General features: G+C 36.5%; 1 long non-coding RNA gene across 1 annotated transcript; it reads left to right on the forward strand.

Moving 5' to 3' along the window:
• The first annotated feature begins 2523 nt into the window (after positions 1-2523).
• On the forward strand, positions 2524-17275 carry LOC118168665. Its single transcript, XR_004751725.1, has 3 exons — positions 2524-2619; positions 15715-15919; positions 16369-17275. It is a non-coding gene; the product is annotated as an uncharacterized LOC118168665 (long non-coding RNA).
• The last annotated feature ends 428 nt before the right edge of the window (positions 17276-17703 follow it).

Below are 17703 nucleotides of genomic sequence, written 5' to 3' on the forward strand. Positions count from 1 at the left end.
CTCATAACACACTCACACTATATATATATATATATATATATTACATATATATATGTTCCACATAAGATTCTCGCATTACTTCATGTGGTTATTCACCATCAAAAGGTTCAAGAACTAAATTAATACCAAATAATATGACAGAAAAAAAAAAAAAAAAAAAAAAATGGTCCCTCCACTTCAATTTCCCATGTTTGTTGTTGTTGCTGTTGTTTGTTTTTAAAGGGAGTCAAGAAAATGCTGGTTGGACTCCAAAGTATCTAACAGAACCACAAGAGTATTTTGAGTTTCAAGTTTTGAACACTAGAATTCTAGATTGTAAGCTTAGTTATAGTAAAGTAAAGCTGAAGTAAATCCATTGACATCAAATCAAAGCCAGAGACACTGAAGTCAGTTAGTCTGGATTTAGAGTATTGTGACTGAGATTAGAATTTGGCCCATGCTGTTGAGATAAGGTCAATGTATGTAAAGGAAAATAGAAACCAAGACATCAGAGTGCACAGGAATTGAGCTGATAAATAGATTGGAAAAGTTTACATATGAGGAGAGAATTACTTAGTCTTGGAAGAATAATAAAGATTAAGAGGTGACTGACTGAGGTATTTAAACTGGCTGAAGATTATTATAAAATTAAGCTTGATGATCTATTTGAGTTTGTTGAAGAGACCAGAACTAGAGGATTTAGGTTTAAGTAAAGTGAGAATCTATGTAAGAAGAATTTAAGGAAGAATTATTTTACAGAGACTGATAGAAAAGTAGGAGGTACTTTAATCCAAATTTTAGAGATGTCCTATTAATATTTAAGTATACGCAGTGCAACTATCTTCAACCTAATACATTTAAGTGGTATCAGCCAGTTTTGTACTTGTAAATAACCAATCAACTTTTATAGAGAGACAATTTCCACTTAGGATTTCTTCCCCCAAATATCTGAATCAAATAAAAGCAATCGAGCTTGAAGCAGCACAGGTTTTTGGAGTAATGTTCATGAGGTGCAGATCAGGTCTTGTGCTTTTCTTTCACTCAGCAAGACTGGCAGACTCTGATGCCTTGGGAGTTTGGTTGCACCCACTGGCAGGGTGGCATGAGGAAGCTTACATTTCTGTTGTCCACACATAACCTGTTTGGTGGGTAATTAAAGGATTTTAATCTCCAGCACAGCCAATCTGGCACCTTTCAACAACTCAAACTGACAGGAGCAGAAGACAAAAAAGAAAGCAGTCTTAATTCTCATGAAAAGAGAAAGAAAATAATTATGTGGAAAAGATAAATAAGTCATGAACAGTATATTATTGTATGTTTTTTTTCTATCTCTGAATCACTACTGAAGAAGATCAAGCTCAGCCTAATGCTCTACCCCTAGCCATCTTTTGAAGAAAAGTGAAATCCTCTTTACAACTAGAATTGATTTTACCAACTGTAATAAGAAAATATCCAAGAGAGCAGAAGACTTAAGGGGTAGTCTGGGGTGTTTGTAACCATCAAGGCAAACCTTTCTATGAAGTGTTTGACTACCTGTACAGCACTATTCACATTCCTCCAAGTCCTAGAAGGAATTATTTTTGAGGCTGGGGTCCCTGCAGGCTGACAGAAAGGCAGGGACAGTGACCACATCGACAATCTTTATATATGTAATCTTCTGCCTTCCCCAATACCTGCAGCTCTGCTGTTACTCTGCCTCTTATGTGTATTTTTCATGAGGGGAAATTATGAAATTATGAGTGAGTCTAACCAGTGTTGTGCAACTCTGCACAAGGAAGATAAACCTGGAAAAGATCAAATAGGGAAATGATCCAAAACTTTACTTCTCTAGTCCCACCTTGCATTTTCCCCCTTCATTTGTCCTCCTCCCTTACTTTCCCAACCCTACAAATCTTACAAACAGGATTAATCAGTCTAAGAAAAAGTTTTAAGTCACTTGAAAGAATGGCAATAGGAGAGAGTGCTAATATTTAATCCTTTTTTTTTTTTTTTTTTTTTTTTTCCCTCAAATCGGATTATGTTATAAAATTCAGAGGAAATATTATGTCAAGTATATGTGAAATCTCAACACAATTCCGTTCCTTAAGGATCACATTTTAACTCAGACTGCAGGGGTCCAATGTTATGTGAACACACCTCACTCACCATGTTGGAGAAGTTTTTTCAAGAGAGTTTCAAGAAGATATGCTTTTTGGTCAGAAAATGTGCCATTTTGATGGTAGGTTTGAGGCTGAATTTCCTCAGGAAACAAACGCTCACACAAATTGCTCACCAGCAATTACTCTAACCCTTTAAGCTATCACCACTCCCAAATCATCTTGAAAAGATGACAGCAAACCTGTCATTCACACACAAGGAAAGGGCAAGAAATAGCATGGATCCATGAATCCCAACCTCAAGAAGGTGGAACCTGTAAGGTAGGCAGCAAAACTGAGGTGATAAGTGGAATTTCAGATGATCTGTCACCACTTTTTCCTTTGTGAATGCATACTGCTAACTATTTTCTGTTGCCTCATTCAGGGCTGGATCCATCCTATCTTATTTAAGGAATTAATTGAAAGCAAGGTCACCCAAGATTTCCCACGTAACTGATGAAGAAAGCTCTCTGTCATCATAGGGAAATATCTGACCAACTGCAAGGTAAATTGCCTCTTGCACCTCTACCTAGCTTTGCCCTGACTATGCAGGAGGACTAAAAGAGCTGCAATCTAAATCAAATATATGTTACATTTCTAGTTAGATCTCTTAGTGATTGCTAGGTCCGGTCCTAAGGCAACTGAATCTGTCCACAAGGTGTACCATGAAGTTTTGTGAATTTGACTCCTGGAACCCAACAACTAAAAGCTGAATGAAAAAAAAAAAAAAAAAAAAAAAAAAAAAAAACTTGCAAAGACATTTTGTGAATCTTTCCCAGTGTCACAAAGAATATTAATTGAATTTATCCCACTTATAATCTAGGTGATTATGTTAGCCTCTGTGACAACTTTACTTTTTTAAGTCTTGCTTCCTTGAAGAAAGAAGACTGATGTGTTTATGTGGGTGGGCTGGCTGCCTCTCCCCACACTTGAATAGCTTTTTCCCTGAGTAAATCCATTGACCAATTTCAACCACTTGCAAAATCAATGCTTAGGTTCCCAAGAACTCATGAAAACCAATGGGTAGAAGAAACCAAAACTGATGTCTCCAATGAGGAAAAAAGATACAAAAATAGTTCATTGTCCATTCTCACAATGGCCAACTGTCTGATCAACTACAGCTTGTGCTCTTTTTCTGCTCAACAGCGACAAATTAGAGGGGAAGATCTGGGGGGAGAAACTATTAAAGTGTGACAAGCAAGAAGAAATTAGGGAACAAAAGATTTTTATCTTCCTGTATGCTGGAAGACAAAAAGAATTTGTTCCATTACTTATGGAAAAAACTTAAATTTTAAATGTGAGCCTGGTAGGTGTGACTGCTTCTCCCATCTTTTTTTTTTCTTTTTTTTTTCTTTTTTTCTTTTTCCACTCATATCTATTAGATAAATGTAAGAAGAACCTCTGTATAAATAAAAAATATTTACTTTTTTGTTGTTTTGTTTGGCTCAAGTGAGGTTATTTGTGGTTATATGCTTAATTACAAGGCATCAAATATATGCCTTTTTGTGTGCAGTCCCACTTCTGCAAAACACAAGTTACAAAATGGAAGAGCATAATTCTTTGTCAACTACAGTTGGGAAGATGGCAAAAACATGTTTAAGGCATACTTAATAGATCAAAAATGCTATTTTCACTTGAAGCAAAATGCAGAAATAGTACAAACTCAATTGGCCAACTCACATTTGTTTGATATATTTCAAAATGTGTAATTTTATGCTGTATTAGCTATCATCTGTCCTTCTGCAACTTTCATCAGTCCAGGATAAACACCGCACTGTGTTCTCTGATTAATATGACATAAATACTGTCAAGTTCTTATACCTGAGCCAGATCATATTTTGGATAGAGAAGGACCCATTTGGGCACAGATCTGGGATTAATGAGCACTAAACCAAGGTTTAAACCACAGGTTTCCTCTCTGTTTTAGTAATAAACGGAATCCAAGTTGAAGTTACTGTTTATAGTTCTCCTCTGATGCTGACCAGTTTTCCGTATTCAATGGAAGTACATCAGCATTTTAGCACTATATCCATATGAATTTCACTTCCCATCACGCTATCCCCAATACTGCAGTGAGCCTGCTTTACTCACAGATGATTATACATAATGGTCAGTGTCTGGATGGAAGCATGCTGCAGGGACTGTGAGCAAATGAGCTGTCTCAAACTTACAATGTGGGACTGCTCTACCGTTAACAGAATCTTCCGACATTATTTCAAGCAGTGAGATTATTAAGTGTAATAGTGCTAAATAAGAGAGGGCATTCAAAGGAAACATCAGCAAAATCATTCATATAAGAAACATACTACCAAATGCTGTATGTGACATTAGCCCATCTTTGCCATAAATCTGTAAAATTCAATTTCAAAATGGCATATAAAATAATGTAATTTTTTTTGTGTGTGTGTGGCATGGTAAAACAATGCCAGCTCTGTGCATAGCATCCTTTTTCTGCAGTGGAAAAGTCTCACTTGGCTTGCTGGAAGAAAGAGGGAAGAAAGCATTTTAATAATGCAAATAAAAAAAAGGAACTGGATAATTTAAAGGAAATATGGTTACTAGACAGCTGGCAAGACATATATTTTAATACTATTCAAATCAAACAGCTGACCATGGAGGAGGTTAAGCTTTTTTTCAAGGTCTGATCAAGTGGTCAGAAATTATATGTATATATAATATTTAATGGGATTAAATGGGAATAATGGCAGAAGAAGCCATAATACCAAAATATCAAACCTGATACCTAATCTCTTCTCCCTGGGCTTCAAAGAGACAGTTTCAGCCCTTGGTAAAGTCTGATTTATGACATAGGCATTGTGTTTGAGGGAAGAAATACTCTGAGATGAATTTCACCCAGCTGGATCATGTTGGATAACAAAGCTAACTAGACAAAGTAGTGTCTCCATCTCAAAAAGAGTGCAGCCCTAAGTGAAAGACTAGGAAAAGCAGTAAAGAACAACATGAGGAAAAATAGGATCTCATAGACAAAATACTGAATTATAATTCAGATATCCTGGAATTATTCCTGTCCCTATTACCAGCCTGCTATGTGAATCTGTTTTTTCATGTGTAGCTTCCCCTGCTTACCCTTACCCATTTTTCCCATTTCTTTCTAGAGTTTCGAGCACAAAGGAGCCTACACATGTTGCTGTAAGCAGTAATAATGGTGACACGGGATAGTATAAGAGCAGAAGTGCATGCAGAAGAAAAGAAATTGTTGCACTCTGTGATAGTCTGCTCCACAATGAGACAGTGTTCCATGAAATTAAACTCATTAGGCATTTGGAAGGATTGAAAACAGATAATGCTACTGTCAAACACTGTTGAGGCAAATTGTTCAGTAAAATTACGCTGAAAGTATCTGGAACAAAATGGTTAATTCCTGTGCACCCAGCCCCACCTGTAAACAAATGCTGGTGTGAGATGTGTTGAGAAATCGAAAGCATTGCATCTTTTAACCCAGTCAGAATGTTCAGCCAGTAAAAAGACGTAACAGAGCTGGATTTATTTGCCAGTATTGCTTTGGAAACTAAGATGAAAGAAAGGATGCCTTTGTGGTGAAGGAACAGAATTATTCCTACAATGTAAGAAAATCAGTTCTAGCTTAGTTCACCAATGCCTTAGTGACCCTGAGCACGTTTAAGTTCAGCTTCTCAGCAGAGGTGCCAAAGTTCCCCTGTGGAAGAAGCCAGAGGTGCATTATGGGTCCAAGGAGGGCTTACAGTCATGCCAAGAGGCTATCCTTTAAACATCATGGTCTGGATGACCTGGAGGCTTTCAAACCTCATAATATCTGAGTGCAGAAACTGAAAGGATGTACCAAGGAAAGATCTCTTCATAGTTGCTTTTTTTTTCTTTTTTTTCTTTTTTTTTTTTTTTTTTTTCCCCGTGCTTTCCTCTGCTTTCATTACTGCCCCTGCCAGAGAGAGGATACTTGAAAGGTTGTTCTTCTGCTGAGGAATGGTTGCTCTTCTGTTGCAGTTATGTTTTGATATAGATGATTCAGTGTAGGTCTCAGATTCAGATCTCTGCAGGTCTCAGTTTCTCCCATACACCTTTTGTCTGTCTTGACTAATTCGGCTCTAAGTTTGAATCCCAGCCCCACTGGTTTATGGGAGTTTTCCCATTAACTTCACTGAGCAAAGATTTCCTCTTACATTCTTTGAGCCCAGGACTGTCTCTTATTATGAACATGCAGTGTCTAGCTCACTGGGGTGCTGAAGTCAGTTGGGACTGCCAGATGCTACTGTAATGTGAATAAATGTTCGTATACATGGGGGAAGATGAGAGATCATATACATTTTCTTTTAACCATTATATAGAATCCTCTCAAACTTGAAGTACTTCAATATATTACATTAAAAGCAGCTTTTTTATTATTTTTTTTCAGGATCTCCAGCATTTTTCATGTGCAGACTGAGGGCTAACAGCTCTTCATGGTATTTACAGGAAAAATGCATAGTGCTAAATAATCGCCACATGCCGTGGGAGGAACTTCTGTTTTTAATAAAACCAATCTGGTCTGGATCAATGATAAGGGGGCATAATTTCTTCAAATGGAAAGCCAGCTCTTTGAAAAGAATCTTACAGTCTGCATTAATCTCAGATCAGGGTCTACAGGGTAAGCAGAAATCAGAGTCCTGGCTGTTTTTATGAATAAAGAGTATTGTCCTTGTCTGAGGGGAAATTCTGGCAACGAGATTTTGTGAGGAGAGAGAAATAACGTTTTGGTGCACAGGACGAAATGCCCTGGAGTGTGTGGGGCTAATTTCTGCTCTCCCTTTCCTTAGGTATGTAAGCACTCATTTAAGAGTGTATTTACTGGATGACTAGTTCTTGCACTGGAGCTCCCCTTTTTCAGGGAATGAATCCTCCCAGTTAAAGGCAGGCAGCAATAACTGAGCAGAATTGCTGCCCACATCATGATTGCCTTTAGAAGTGTCAACCCATATATCATACATTATCACCTCTATTCACTGCTGGCAGCCCCTCAGCTCTTCTCTCTCTGTTTTACATGTGTGTGTGGGTGGCCCACTGCAGTTGAGCCAAGCCTCTCTGATAGCCAGAGTTTTGTTTGCACACAGTGGTCCATCTTCCTACAAGGACCAAGTAGCAGGACCAAGGCCTTGTTCTCCTTTCCCCTCTGCTACATCTCTCTATCTTGCTGCTGGATCAGCTCTCCAGTCTCTCCTCTATTGTTGCTACAGAAACAGCGTCAGTATTCTCCACCCTGCATTTTTCACCATGATACAATCAATCTAATCTTACTGTCCATTGTTTCTATAATTAATGCATTGGTGCATGACAAATTGCTAAACAGAAGAAAAACTGAGAGTTGTCCTCGGATTGTATGGATCCCAAACAGAAACCACAGGGAGGAGAGGAAAAAGACAGCAGGTGTCCAAGCAAGCCAATTGTTGTCATTGGTCCTCAAGGACAATGTTTGAGGGGTAGTCACCAAGAGTGGCTCATTTTAAGCAGCTGTCCAGTCAGAGAGCTACATTCACTGCAAACAAAATGGATTGCAACTAGAAATATATTTACTTGAAGTTCACTTTTCCAAATATAACAGGTGAACTAAATCCCATAGATTTTCCAAAATTTCATTAGAAACAATGACAGTAGGGGTTTATAAAGTGCCTTTGTCCCACAGATCTTAAGGTGCTCTATAAAGTCTGAGCATCCTTCTTCTACAGCTGAGGAAGAACAAAGTGATTTACTCAAGGTCACATCATAAATCAGCAATAGGCTGAAGAGCAGACAGCAGGTCTCCCAGTTCTGGCTATACTTTCATATTACTGGTTCTCTGTTGCATGTCTGGGAGGAGGGAAGACAGAACAGGCACTAATCAGTGGAATTCATTTTGTGTAAATGCATGTATATAGAAACTTAGGTATATATATTTAAAAAAAAATATGCTTTAATGTTATGACTTGTTTGGGTCAGTTCTTGCAGGTCTAAATGCATCTGTAGAGAATCTTTCTTTAGTTGTGCATTACTACATTTCATCAGCAGGCTATCTAAAAGGATACAAGATTTTTCTGGTTTCAGCTATTGATATGGCCACCAGGAAGATGAAAATTTCCACAGTGCTGGAAAAACAGGCAAACAAGACATATAGTCAACCATAATAATTACATTTTGGCAAAGTACTTAGTGGAAAATTTCCCATTGTCATTGTACAAGCAATGCACGTTCTCCCATGAAACAGTGTCAGAGTGTTTCTCATAAACATATGCACCATTTCCTCTTCAGAAAGGTCAAGTAAAATAGCATCGATCAAGAGGAGCATTTAGAAGCAACCCACCTGTTATTGCCAGCCAACAGCAACTCCGAGAAATGATGCTAGTGTGTCTTGGGGAAAGACAACTGGGTCTCTGTATGCAGTGGATTTTTACTGCATAAGAGAAGAACACTGGTTGAAATTCACAATCCATTACTTTAAACTAGCTTTGTGAGGCCCATTAAAGTCAGTAAAGATAAATCATTGAGGTTTGGATTAGATGTCTCAATGGAAGTATTGAAAAGATATGTGCTAGTGTATCAGCGGAAGAACTCTTTTGAGGCTTCCTATAAGATCCTTCCAATTAGGGGTCTTCACTTTTGAAAAAGGAGTCATTATGATCAGAAGATATTTTTTCTAAAATATATGGTACAGCCAAAGGTTTTGTGTTTGAAGTAGAAATGGATGGATGAAATTCTTTAGTCCAGGTTATGTAGGACAACACACAATATTATTGTTGTAATGATCCCTTGGAGTTTATTAACCACAAATCTATACAATACCTTTTAACCCATGATCTGTGGATCCCTTAGGATCCATAAATGAGATCTATAGATATGAGAAAAATGATGCCAAAAGGCAAATTCATTTTCACCCTACAGTGTACCATCATTGGGAAATTTCTAAAGGAGAGAGGGATACATCACCAGAAGAAAATATTTATGGGTCTGCCAATAAAGAGAGATTAGCTACGGAGAATCTGCAAATAATCACTCACAGGTAAACAAAACTGTTCTTTCAATATGTTGGGATCTTGGCATTAAAAAAATAAAATGAAATAAAATGAAATTAAATGAAATGAAATAAAATAAAATAAAATAAAATAAAACAAAATAAAATAAATAACCAATTTATCTTGGTTAAAGTATCAGAAAAACAAATGTCTCAGATTTCATTCCAATTTGCAGTCTCCCCCCACTAACCTGAACTGCCTTATGTAGGAACCCTAAACATATATATAAATATATTTATATGCAGGTATTTTTATCTATATATGTATATAAATCCTTTGAAGAAGGTATCCTTTAGAAATCCTCTGCCAAAAGACACTGGATAGCTCAGAGGAGAATTATATCAGGGTAAGTACTGAAAAAAAGTGCTGAAAGGTTTCTGAGTGACTATAATGCGTATGACAAATGGAAAGGACCACTGAAATCTGAAGTCTTACAGAAGAGAAGTTTAATATGCAGGTCATCATGGAGAGGAGGAAGAATTGGACAACTTGAAGGGCAAATCATGCTAGAATTCTGTGCAAGCCACTGAGCACAAATGACAAATACACCCAGAGACAACACTCATGTGCACAAATATGCTGTATAATCCCAGACACTGTAAGAAACATGTAAACATTCAAGCTTGCATTTGCATACATTCTGAAAATGCTAGAGGACGTTTTTGCAAGCTATTATTTAATTTATTCACAAGGTCGATTTGGAAACAGTGTTCAAATGTTTTGGAAATACGTCAAGAACATCGTTTTATTTCATGGTATTGTGGTAGCATCTCATTATATTAGTCTAATATGAATGCAGCACAATGAAAAAGCTATTGTGATGGCATTGTACTAGGCTAAATAGATAGAATGTTATTACAGTACTGTAAAAGGAAAGATTTATAGGTTAGCATTTGCATTTATGAGTAAGAACAGCACATGCAGCCACATACTTGGCTATTTGGACTCCCAAGGAAACTAAACCTTTTGTTATATTCAGAGTAATCAGGCATTTGAGTACTGAACGACCCTGCTATTTGTGGAAAAAACAGCAGCAAGGGAGAATATGTGCATTGACTCTGCTTCTGGAGCAGTTTCTTCTGCCACATTCCCCAGAGATTTTATCCCTTTTCAACAAGAACACCAGGATCCCAGACAGAATAGGATCCAATTGCACATCAGAGCAGCCTTTTTTTTTTTTTTTTTTTTTTCCTTATTTTTTTAAGGGTGAACAAGAAAGGGGCACAATTTTAATTTCTACAGAAATGCAGCCAGCAGGGAAACAAAACTACCTTGTATGAGCTGAGGAATGTCTTTGCCGTCTCCAAGATATTTTCCACTGTGATTAGAGGCAGAGGTGATGGAGGAGAGCTGAGGGGATTTCTGTTTCCTTGCTAAAAACATTTTGCCAATTGTGACAGATTTTCCATGGGGCATCCCTTCATCCCCTTCTCTCCCTGACTGAGTTTGGATTGATGAGATCTATGAGGTTTCTGTTTAAAGGAGAAAATCCCTGTTTGCTTTCAACTTAGGTGAATAAATATGATCTGGAGAGGAAAAAAATCCTGAGAGCCAAATCCTCAGTGTTGTAATCACTACCGTTAGGCTGAATTGAATGAAACTACCCTGATTTATATCAGCCAAGGCTCTAGTCCAATACTGTGAACATAACTTTTTAAGATATTTTTGTTAAACATTTCTCAATGCTATGACTATTGCTACTATCTCTTGAAAGAACAGTCAAGCTAGTGATAACTGCTTGCAACAGGAAATCTACTATAATAATGAGCAGTCTTAAAAACAGGAAATAGTGCTCAATAGTGGAATAAGGGCTTGATGCAAAGACTGTGGAAATCATTGGGGATCAATCATTCCACAACTTCCTATAGGTTTTGGAAAAAAAAAAAATAAAATGTTAAAACGTGTCTGAAGGAAACAGGTGCTTCATTCTCAGTAAACACCGCTGTAAAGTGAGATGTTAACTCCCTTAGGCCCTACTGAAAATCTCCAGTAAGATCACAAATGTGGAAGATTTTTTGATGTTAATGAATTCTGTAGAGAGATTTTTACTGCAGAATTTGCTATTGAGCTGGACCGATTCTGGGTGCTTTGAAGAATCACATCCTAATGTTCACTTTCACTTTGGCAAAATATGCATTGATCAGATGTCAGTTTGGAAGAATGGCATTTCTATTAGAGCAGATATCTTTGTTAAATGGGGGATACCTATGAAGCACTGGATGCTTTATGCCAGATGCTGAATGTCTTCATCACTGCTGGAAGCATTTCATATTGTCCCAAAGCTGGTCAGCAAGGCAGAAGGACAATGTTTGGACAAAGCATTCCCTCAGAGTGGGGTCTAGCAGTCCACACTCCTCTACACCAACAGTGAGTTCACAAATATACTGGCCTATATTACTAAAGTATATGCTAATATTAATTTTTTTTTAATAAGTTTTAGTTACTTTTTTTTTTTTTTTCCCTCCATCTTGCAGTGATAGAAATAACTTGTTTCATATATCTCCATACAAGCCAGCATCTTTCCTCCATGTACACCAGCATGGCTGCCCAACACTCCTGCCCCCCTGCCAAGGAGAGCAGTACCAGCAGTGCCCCACTGTTCATCCTGAGAAACTGCTCCAAGATGTCATGATGTAGCAGTCACTACGCTGCATCTGTACACTGACTGGCCTACTTCCTTGCATGGATCCTGAGTCCATCCTTATTTGCTCAACATCTTGCTTACTAACGAAGCATAATAAACTCGATAAACTGAAATGTTTTCAGGAATTTTGAAGAAGGGCGTAGCAGCCAACCTACTGGCATGCTGTGGTCTGTGGAGCATTGTATCATAAACCTTTCCACAGAAATGTAATTTCTTAAAGTACAGTCTGGAACTCATAGGTATTAATGTCAAGACACATTCTATCATACTTCCAGGGCTTCCTCCAAGCTACTTTAAATAATTTATTAAACTTGTTCAGAAATAAAATCACCTGAGAAATCTTTGGTACTTGATAATAATATTAATTTTGATAATTAAAAGCTTTGGCACATAGATTTATTATTATTATTATTATTCTTTCTAAAATGACAGAAGATCCTGAGTATTTAGGATAGTTACTAGGAATTTCATCTAACATTTTGATCTTAAGCAGAGAGTATTCAGATATTATAGGAAGTAACAATATATAACCAACAGAGAGATGGAAAGGTAGACAGGCAGACAGACATGCATTGATTTAAAACAACATTAAGATCTCTATATATCAGAGAAAGGGCTTTCCTCTTCTCTGAAAATCTGAAAATATATGTATACAAATATAAATCTTTGAGATGCTGCATCCTGTGGGATGAATGAGTTCTCTGTTTTCAGTGACATTTCAATATCAATAGGTAAATGAGTTATCACAAATACATAGAGTTTTTATTAGAGTTAGAAAATAACATTACTGAGCTGCCTCTGCTTATAAAAAACTACAATTCAGAAATATCAATTAATTCAAATCAATATCTTGAATGCTTATTTAGGACCATTTTAATTATGAAACAATAAGAAGTATTTGTTTTCATTATCATAACTCATCCCTCCCCATCTTTATAAGGAGAGTCAAACAGAGCTAATCTCTGTTTTTTTTTACCCACATCTTAGCCATTTTAAGCTTCATTTTTGACTAGTGAATTGCAGATTGCTCCCAGGATAATGGTGGACTGAAATTTAAACCAATTAACTATTATGTGTAATTTTTGGCAAAATGGAGAGAATACAAATTATTAATTCTTTGAAATCAAATACAGCACTTCTGTGTCTTCAGAATAAATTATTTATAAGAAAAATAATCATAGCCAGGCTGTTGGCACCTTCAACAACACCTTTTCAGAAATTAGGCCCATCTGCTTGGAGAGCTATCCTCCTAAGGCCACAGGTACCTGAGACTGAATGCATAAATCCTATTTCATTTGAAAGTTCTCCCACCACCCAGGCTCTGTATGCTCCACCACAAACCAACAGTGAAATAGAAAGCAGCCTTCACTCCATCAAAATCTCAGAAGATGTCCATCCAGTTGCTATCCACAGAGCCAGAGAAGTAAGTCCTGCACAAGGCCAAGCTGCTTTCAGTCACAACGTATTTAGAATAATAACGGGTTTTTAGTGCCTCATGGCAGAAATTGCCCGTCCGAGTCACTGTCTTAAAAAGGTGTCTGTTAAGCGTTTACTCACAGAAGTATAAACCGTGCTCTGGACTGCAAGTAAAAAAAGTTGTCTATGACCTTCTTTAGAGAAGGACATTCTCAGATTAAAAAACAGGCAAACCAGAAATTGCACTGATTGTTGTTTGCTACTGGCTAGCCTTCTGTGTCTTTTTCCCTCAGCATCTTGAATCTTTGGCTCTCATTCTGGATGAACCAGACTTTTCTCACTGACCGGGCAGGAAACTAAACAGATAATTTTTGGTCCTACAATTCACCTTCTAAGGTCAGGTAGATAATTTTTTCTTAGTAAGTTGAAACTCACCTCACATAAGTGAATTATTTATGCATAGAATAACTTTCACAATGTGGAAATCAGTCCATTCACATAAAATAGTTACACACATGTTTAAAGTTAGGTACCTAGTAAATGGTCTTGCTGAATCAGTACCTTTGTGCCAGTGCAGAAAATAATAATAATCATTTTGTTTCACGCTATTCCCAGATGAATTCAGCTTCTAGAAGCTTATCTCAAATGCCATAACATTTTTATCTGATCCTTCTCACTGGGTCAAATCTTCAAAGAACAACCATGCCACACATTTGCAAACAGAAATATTTGTTATAGCCAATATTAAGCCCAAAGGGATCTCTCCATATGAGTGTACTGCTGGATTTTTGTGTTTTACAGGAATGTAAAATAGAAAGTGGTTTATTGTTCAATACTGAGCCTGTAACAGACTTCTAACTGGAAAATTGGAGACCATAAAACATCAAATGAACACATCTTTCAGGCTTGCTATCATGCTTGAAAGGAAATGATTTGCTTCATTAAGAATTCCACAGGTTAAAAACAAATTATCTCCATTTGTATTTATTTGCAGATCTAAAGAGCTATCAAGCTCACAGACCTCTTCTGGACTATTAAAACCAACCAATGCCAATTTTAAGAGTGTTCAGGAGGCAGCTTGTGAACAAGTAGCACCCAAAACCAGGGACAGATTTTCAGAAAACTCAAACGCCAACACATTGAGTTTATTTGGGGCGTAAACAGGAACCAAACCCTTCTGAAAATCTGGGTTTTATTATGAATTCTGACTATTAATAAAAATCTGGCCTTCATTGAAGGTGCTGAGTACTTGAAAACTCAATGCTAGGTCCTCTTGAATTTCCCATTGGAAAGCTGGTTTTATGCCAGAAAAAAAAAAAAAAAAAAAAAAAAAAAAAAAAAAAGACTTTGAAATATGTTTTAAAGGATCTTTGAGTTATAACCAGATACCAGAATACCTTTTTAAGATATGTTTAAATCCCTGGCACAGGAAAAAAAAGTTACTTTGTTGTGTGACAACATCATTACATATCACACACTCAGTAGCATCACAGGACCAGAGAAATAAAAACATAAGCAATTTTCTAATAAAGAGTTGAAAACAAAGAATATGTTCTTAGTTTAATTGGTAACAATTAAAGTGCTCTGAAAACTTATGGTAAGAGTGCTGTTTCAGTTGACTAAGGTAACTAGATTAATTGCTGACATTAAAATAGGGTGGTAGAATTTGGAAATGCAAAGACAAATCTAGGAGCCTTAAACTTCAAAACTACCTACACAAAGGGCTTTTATAAAGTCCAAACAAAGGCAGTTAAAAGAACGGGCTCTTAAGACTGGGAGAAATAACTTGAACAGGACGAAGCAGGTTCCTATTTATCATTTGCCATTATTTTTCTGCTCTGGGCCACACCATTGTTCTGCCATTTTAAATAAAATAAATAATAATAATTAAAAAGATATAATACTTCTTAGGTCCTACATACTTGTAAGGAATGCTTCCCTTAGTGTTCACAGGAATATGAACTATGATGAGATAAACTAGACCTTTCCCATTTGAAATACTCTTGGAAAATACAAGCTGTAACGGGCAAAATACTGTAATAAGGATTAGACATTCTTGGGCCTTTAGACATTCGTCTTCAAGTGTATGATCCTCCCTAGGGACCAAGAAGGTCAATGGGAAAGATAAACAATTGCCTGTCCAAAAGGATTAATATATATATATATATATATATATATATATATATATATGTAATACAGCTAAATTAGTATGTAATGTACACCAAATATCTTTTAAGATGACAAGAAGAGGGAGTGTTTCACATTTATTTCTCAGGTAGTCTGCAATGTCTCATCTGCACTGTAACTGTGAAACATCTGGAGCTGATCCGAGACAGCTATTTTACCAGATGTGCTAGATAATTTGTCCCTTCTTGGAAACAGTGATTTGGACACTACTTTGTAATAAGCCCGCAATCTTCCATCTCAAATGGAAGTTTAAGGAAGTTCCCTTCCTTAAAGGAAAGTTTATGATTCCTCTTCTTTCACATAATTTCTGAACATTCATTTCCTTCCTCTGCCTTAGGTGGAAGCTAAAATGAGGGATACACTCTTGAGGGGTATTTCAGTAGAGACCAGTAGTGCCACATCCTCTTCTTCCTGTTGGTGACTGGTGGATGAGAAGACTGTCTGAAGAATGTGAGGATAGCTCTATCTGGCATATCTTTCGATCCACCCCCTCAAAGCAGATAATATTCATTTCCAGCATGCTAATGCAAGATAACAAGGAGGTAAGAGCATTGTGTAAAATTATCTCTGTCTCATTTGACGCAATTCAGCCCAGCCAAAAATTAGTCCTACACCCACCAATGCCCTTAAAGGGATATGTTCCTTTTAATGTACACAGTGAAGAACAGGGGGAGGATAAGAGATGAAAAGGAAGAACTGTGATAACTGTGGGACCTGAAAGCTATAGTGTTCTCGATTAATTAGAATCTTCACTTGTTTAAAAAAATGGTCTCTCTGTGGACATTTAAAAACTGGTAATAAAATATCACTACTGTACCACTATGAAGTATCTTTGAGATGCTCAATGAAATACTTGAATTACAAAGTAACAATTTCTATTGTTAGGAGTTGCTGCTATTCTCTTTTTATTGATGTCATAAAGTAGGTATTTATGAGATGAGGTTATTAAGATCAATAGTATAAATGGAACACCTAATTCTCTCTTTTTCAGGCCAGCACAAAGCATTCCTCCAGTGGAATCTGTGAGAATAAAAAGTGACTGGATACTGTCAGTTAACCCTAATCCAAATGCAAAGAGCTCACCCTATTAACAATGAGTCATTTTTTACATGTTTCTTAGATCTAAAACTATCTTGTCCCTAAGTAGCCTTTATGAAATGTACAGATTTGAATTCATTGCAGGACTGGATTTGCCACAACTACCACTGGAACTCTATTTTTTCCTTTTTTAAAATAAGAAAAAGAAGACGGAAGATTTTATTTTACGATCCATTTAATGGCATGTTTTTAATAAATATGATCCTTCTTTGTGAAAAAAAAAAAAAATCCTTTTGTAAAAACAAACTATCTCAGATCATAGAGCTGATACTTCAAAGAAGTCTTTGCATCGACTGAATAATGAGTTGCAAAGAAACTATGGTATGGACTGGAATCCATCTACTAATGAAGAATTGAACTTGCATTTATACACACAGTTTCACTACCCAGCTCAAATTGCAGAAGACAATGCTTTTGAGCCAACTGCAGTCACCAAACTATCTCAACTCTTTCTAGTGATCTGATTCTTGTTTTTCATTTGCCTTTTTCACTTGTAATCAAAATCATCATCAGTCACTGCTAATTTAAACTTATGATTAAATAATATCAGCTTAGTTTAGTGGTCATCATTAAGAGAAAGGATTTGCCAACAGCTGATCATGTTGTTGTTCCTAATGACTCTGCTCCTAGAATTCCATTCTACAAGGACTTGCTCACGTCAGTAAGATTTACACATAGGAACATGGTTTTGAAAAATTCTTTAATCATGAGATGCTGCAGAACACTCAGTTCTCCATCATTAAATGGAGAAATATTTTACGAAATACTTTTTTTCAGATTTGCATTATAAAGCATAGAAAAGACCGATTAACATCAGCAAGAAATATATATATATAATATCATAAAATCATGTTATTCTTCTAGCATTGTTCAATATTCAGCACTAATCATATATTTATAAAAGATGTGGCTTTTAAAAAATGCACTGCAAAATCCGCTCTAATATTTAAGGTTAATACATTAACCTTAAAAGACATACATGTCAACTTTAATGTCTTATCTTACATCACAAGATATTCATTCACATTTAGATTAATTGTTTTGGTTGGGGTATTTTACGATGAGTTTGAAACAGTTAGAAAACTGAGACATCAGTTTCTTCTATAGCCTTTCCCAGTGAAACTGACGAATGAGAAAAAAAAGGTCAATACTTCACACCAGTTTTCTGTGTGACTACACATACAAACTCTACGTGCATCCAAGTTACTGTTTTTAGACACAGCCAATT

Source organism: Oxyura jamaicensis, chromosome 5 (assembly GCF_011077185.1).
Source record: "Oxyura jamaicensis isolate SHBP4307 breed ruddy duck chromosome 5, BPBGC_Ojam_1.0, whole genome shotgun sequence".
NCBI classification, from domain to species: Eukaryota; Metazoa; Chordata; class Aves; order Anseriformes; family Anatidae; genus Oxyura; species Oxyura jamaicensis.